We start from the raw sequence: 6,000 nt of genomic DNA, 5'->3' as shown, positions 1-6,000 counted from the left end.
GCCCCCCCTGCACTCCCCCAATCCCTGTTTCCCTGCATCCCACCCCCTTTTTGGGCTGCTTTATTCCTCCTCCATCCCTTCCCGCCTCCCTCCCTCCCTCCTTCCCTCCCTCTCTCTCTTTCTCTCTTTCTTTCTTCCTCTCCTCTCCTCTCCTTTTGGACTTGTCTTTATTTGGCGCCCTGGGCGGCATTTTCCCTCCCTTGCCTTGCCTTGCCTTGCCTTGCCTTCCTTGCTGCCTGGCTTTTGTGAGTGGCACCATCATCCTCTCCCTCTGAGGAGGAGGCTGAGGCTGGAGAGGAAGAGGAGGAGGAGGAGGCTGAGGCTGAGGGAGAGGCCTGGGGTTTTCCTGGCGGGGGAGAAGGCGAAGAAGAAGCAGCCCCTCCAGAGGCGCCCCATCCAGGCAGGTAAGCACAGCCCAGCCCTTGGGCCCCAGCAGGGAAGGGATGGCAGGCCATGGAGGGCTTTGGGGAGGGCTGGGGCTGGAGGCCTCTCTCTCTCTCTCTCTCTCTCTCTCTCATTCTCTCTCTCTTTGGGAGGAGGCCAGGGAGGTGTGGGGCTGGCCTTGCCTCCCTCCATGGCAGGGCCACCAGACCTCCTCCTCCTCCTCCTCCTTCTTTCCCAGGACAAGTCCTCCATTTCCCCCACCTTCTTCTCTCCACCAGGCTCCAAAAGGTCCTCCGTTTTGAGCATCACTCAGAAACATGGATTGACATTACTATAATTGGAGAGCTTGGAGGTCTTAATTTGGGAATGTCCCCCATTTTTTCCTTGCAGTGTCCTCCATTTTGCAGTGCCTTGTCCTCTTTTGTGCTTATGGCATCTGGTCACCCTGGCCTTTTTCCAGGACCTGTCCTCCATTTCCAACCTTCTTCTCTCCACCAAAAGGTCCTCCATTTTGAGCATCACTGAGAAGCATGGATTGGCATTTCTATAATTGGAGAGCTTTGAGCTTCTATTTGGGAATGTCTCTCCCCACCCCCACCCCCACTTTTTTCCTTGCAGTGTCCTCCATTTTGTGATGCCTTGTCCTCTTTTGTGGTTATGACATCTGCTCACCCTGTCCTTTTTCCAGGATATGTCCCCCCTTTCCCACCTTCTGTCCAGGAGGGACTCCAAAAGGTCCTCCATTTTGAGCATCACTCAGAAGCATAGATTGACATTACTATAATTGGAGAGCTTTGAGGTTTTAATTTGGTCATGTCCTCCAGTTTTTTCTTGCAGTGCCCTCCATTTTGCAGTGCCTTGTCTTCTTTTGTGGTTATGACATCTGGCTATCCTGTTCTTTTTCCAGGATATGTCCTCCATCTGAGCCTTCTGTCCAGGAGGGATTCCCAAAGGTCCTCCATTTTCAGCATCACTAAGAAGCATGGATTGGCATTTCTAGAGGAGAGCTTTGAGCTTATATTTGGTCATGTTTCTCCTTTTTTTTTTAACTTGCAGTGTCCTCCATTTTGCAATGCCTTGTCCTCTTTTGCAGTTATCATGTTTGTTCCCCCTGTCTTTTCTCCAGGACCTGTCTTCCATTTCAGCCTTCTGTTCAGGAGGGCCTCCAAAAGGTCCTCCATTCTGAGCATCACTAAGAAGCATGGGTTTTATATTTCTAGGAGTGTTTTGAGGTTTTAATTTGGTCATGTCCTCCATGTTTTATTGCGGTGTCCTCCATTTTGCAGTGTCTTATCCTCTTTTGTGGTTATGACATATGGACACACAGTCCTTTTTCCAGGATGTGTCCTCCATTTCAACCTTCTGTCCAGAAGGAATGCCATAATGTCCTCCATCTTGAGCATGGATTTATCAGTGTTTTGAGGTTTTCTTTGGTCATGTGCTCCATTTTTCTTTGAATGTTCTCCATTTTGCGGTGCCTCATCCTCCTTTGCAGCGAGGACATCCGGTCACCCTGCAAAGAATTGGGGGGGAACCCAAACCCACTCACATAAATATAAATTCATGCTTCTTAGTTATGCTCAAAATGGAAAACATTTTGGAATTCATCCTAGACAGAAAGCTGAAATGTAGGACACATCCTGGAAAAGGACGGTGTGACCAGATATCATAACTGCCAAGGAGGATAAATCACTGTAAGATGGAGGGCATTCAAGAAAAATGGAGAACATGACCACATAAAAGCTAAAAGACACTCATATCAATATACATCCATGCTTCTTAGTGCTGCTCAAAATGGACGCCATTTTGGAATTCCTCCTGAACAGAAGGCTGAAATGTAGGACATGTCTTGGAAAAGGAGGACCCCTTGTCATAAGGTAGTCAGGTCCTGTAATTTCAGACCTGTGATCTTCCTGAGTCTATCCATCTGGCATGTAGTCTTTCTCTCTTCCTACTATCCTCCACCTTTCTCAGCATTATTGTCTTTTTCAGTTATTCTTGCTTTCTCATGATGTGGCCAAAATATGACAGCTTCAGTTTGGTCATATTGGTTTCCAGGGAGATTTCAGGCTTGATCTGTTCAAGGACCCATTTGTTTGAAGGGAAGGCAGAGAGGTCTTTTCCCTCTCCTCCATCCCACTCAGGGTGACCAGGTGTCCTAACCACAAAGGAGGGTAAGGCACCACAAAACGTAGGACATTCAAGAAAAAATGCTGGACATGACAAAATAAAAGCTAAAAGCACTCATATAAATATCATTTCATTCTTCTTCGTCATGCTCAAAATGGAAGGCATTTTGGATTTCCCCCCTGGAAATTCAGAAGGTTGCTATATATGATGTGTCCTGGAAAAAGAGGACATCTGGTGACCCTGATCCCACCTCAACCTATGTAATATAGAGCAGTGGGGGCTGTCTTGGAGGTGGCAGAATTGCTCTAGCTCACCAGGGCAAACGCCTCTCCTCCCCTTATGTTTTTACATCATTTATTTATTGAAACGGTCTCTCTTTCTCACAGCCCTTCCTGCAAAGGACAATAACATCGCAAATCTACAAACACAGCACTACCTTTATCAGCCCACCCAAATGCACAAAATACATGGCACAAGCTTTCAAAGGAGTTTATCACACTGGGGCTGATTTCGACATCAGAGATTAAAGTGCATTTAAAACATCCCGCAAATGAAGCGGAAATGGCGCAAATGATTATCACACACAATTGTGCAAATAAAATGATATCAGAAATGCATTGTCACTGCCATCCCAAAAGTAAAAAGATGCACATTAATGCTTCTTTGGCCTGTTACAGACTGCCAAAATAAAGCTGCTTCAGGTCACTTTGGAGGTATGCTGTTTAAATGATGCATGGTCCTAAGAGTCCAGAGGTCACGCCAAAGCCACACTCCATTCCTAAGCACTGGAGTGCAGTTTTGGTGCAGCTTCTGGATTCTTCGGATGCATGCATCATTTAAACAGCATACCTCCAAAGAGACCCGAAGCAGCTTTATTTTGGCAGTCTGTAACAGGCCTCAGTGATCACTTTAATGGTGGGTTTTGTGCAACGTCGTGTGAAATCGTGACGCGTAATTACGTGATTTTTCCAGGATATTCACAGGATAAACTCCCGATCTCCTTCATATGATAAACACCAAAGGTCTGTCAGCTTCGTCAGGCAAAGCTGTTTTATAAAATCTAACAGGAGAAAGAAAAATGTGACAATGTCAGGGTTGCAGGCCTATATTTTGTCATGTTGTTGTTGTTGTCAATCAAGATGGTACAGAAGGATATCCATGTAGGCAGAGGCCATTCTTTTTGGCCATGTGGGTTCTGGAATATAAAGAGTGTTAAAGTCCAGGGAATAAGACTTAAACTCCATTGTATGTGTGTTGTGTGTCTTCATGTCCTTCCACGGTGACCCTATCACAGGATCTTCATTAGCAACACAAAAAAATATCTCTGAGATTCTTTTTGTACAATATTGCCAAAATCCGACCATATCTCTCTGCCTCTACTGCCAAGATCCTGGTCCATGCCCTAGTGATCTCACGACTTGATTACTGTAACGTCCTCCTGGCTGGGCTTCCTCTTTCTCACCTCCGTCCTTTAATTTCTGTCCAGCATTCAGCTGCACGCATTATCACATCCGCCCACATCTCTCCTGTGTTGGCATCCCTTCACTGGCTCCCCCTCCCTTTCCGTATTCAGTATAAGCTCCTGCTGTCGACATTTAAAGCCCTCCATGGACTGGCCCCTCCTTACTTATCACACCTTCTTTCTCCTCACCTTCCCACCAGGGCCTTCCATTCTAGTAGTCAAGGTCTGCTGTCTCAGCCCAGGATTTCCTCTGCCCCATCCCGGATTCGCCCCTTTTCACTTGCTGCCCTTCACTCCTGGAACCTTCTTCCCCCACGAGCAAGAGCCATCACTTCTTTAACCAGCTTCAAAATGGAGTTGAAGACCATACTGTTCAGAGAAGCCTTCCCAGGCATTGCATAATTGTCGCTTACTATTTGATATTCTTTTGGTGCCTGTTTATCAAACCATTTCCTGTATTGCTATGTACTTTATATGCTTTATCCTACTTGAGAGTATGTATTTTCCCTGGAAAATGATTAACCATCCATTATGAAGCCAAGCCCTCCCTCCAGTCCATCTACCTTGGTTCAGGCCTTGGAGGTAGAGAGGAACTGCTGGACCTTTTACCCTTTCCCTCCACCACTCCCTTCTCCTTCTGTGTCATGTCTTTTTAGATTGTAAGCCCGAGGGCAGGGAACCGTCTAACTAAAAAGATTGCATGTACAGCGCTGTGTAAATTTACAGCGCTTCATAAATAATGGTTAATAATAATAATAATAATAATAATGAGATGCAGGCTGCCTACCTGCCTGAATGGTCCTTCTTCCACTTAGAGATGTGTGCGCGCGCGTGTGTTTTGTTCTCTGAGAATGAGTGTACTAATGCCCATCACTTCATGCTGTATGTAACAAACCTGCCCAGCTGCCCCATCCCTCAGTGGGAATACCTGCCCATAGCAGGGGAAAGAAAAGGAAACACTTCTATGGTCACCATAGCTGTCCTTAGGGTTTTGCTTTTCAGGCACACAGTGTGATGCAGGATGAGAACCTTCTTGGTGGAATGGCTCGATCTGTGGCTGGTAATGTGGCCTGCACACTTTGTGAGACTGTCACACTAGGCTAGGTGCTCAGATGGATTTGTGTTCAGTCAGTGATGCTTTGACAATGAACGCCATAGTTGCCCAGCATTGTTTAGCAAAAATATTAAGACTACAGTGATTTACCTAGGACCATGAATGCATAATAAAAATACATTAACCCACAGGGACTAAAATAAATGGAAATCTTAAAAATGGATAGAACATATCATTGTGCTCTCAGAAACAGGCCCACTATATCCACTGAAACTTATTCCCAATTAAACATGTTCAGGGATCACAACCAAACTATATATTTTAAATGGTCTGGTGACATGTTAACGTCTAAATAATTTTATTAGGGCATACCATAATAAAATCAACTGTATGGTTCTCTTTTGTTTTTGCTGCAGGACTAACCCAGCTACTCCTTTAGGAATTGTGTATTTTAAGAGAATGTTTAATATAACAAAGGTGTATATATAACAATGGAAAAACAGTTCAGTGCTTCAATATTACATTTGAAAATAATGGATATTTAAAGGATATATTCATACTATAGAATTTCACAAAGTAATTCTCATTTCTCCTATAGTACAAATATAAGATCCAGTTTTATTAAATATGGCTTATTTTTTTTCAGGAGTGAGAGAGAATTGTTTAATAAGTATAAATAAATTGCTTCTTTAAATACTCCATGATAAAACAGATGCATTTCTGCAGCACTGGATGATGTGAATAATTTTTTCTGTGAAATAATGTTTTGATTTACTAAAGTTGTATCTCACTTATTTTCCTAAGCAAAGAAAACCTGAAGTCAGTTATCCCTATTTTGGTAAGAAATGGATTAGCTATAAAAGCACATACTAGTAGGTATAGCTAACATGGACTGATCTTGGAAATACAGACTTTAAAAAAGATAAATGAAGAAAAATTAATTTCCTTTTTGTTTAAAACTTTGTATTAA

The 6,000-nt window shown here is 43.9% G+C and overlaps 1 protein-coding gene across 1 annotated transcript in view; it reads left to right on the top strand.

The window, feature by feature from the left end:
• Positions 1–270: 270 nt before the first annotated feature.
• CAP2 (cyclase associated actin cytoskeleton regulatory protein 2) overlaps positions 271–6,000 on the top strand; it is a 61,614-nt gene continuing 55,884 nt past the window's right edge. The window contains exon 1 of the mRNA XM_089516773.1: positions 271–404. The gene's annotated coding sequence lies outside the window, so the exon portion shown is untranslated. The remainder of the gene's footprint in view (positions 405–6,000) is intronic.

The sequence above is a fragment of the Sceloporus occidentalis genome, unplaced genomic scaffold, assembly GCF_023333645.1.
Source record: "Sceloporus occidentalis isolate IW3139 unplaced genomic scaffold, rSceOcc1.0.p SCAF_3, whole genome shotgun sequence".
In the NCBI taxonomy this organism is placed as follows: domain Eukaryota; kingdom Metazoa; phylum Chordata; class Lepidosauria; order Squamata; family Phrynosomatidae; genus Sceloporus; species Sceloporus occidentalis.
Note: the sequence above shows the minus strand (reverse complement) of the source record. Positions and strands in the feature narration are given on the sequence as shown.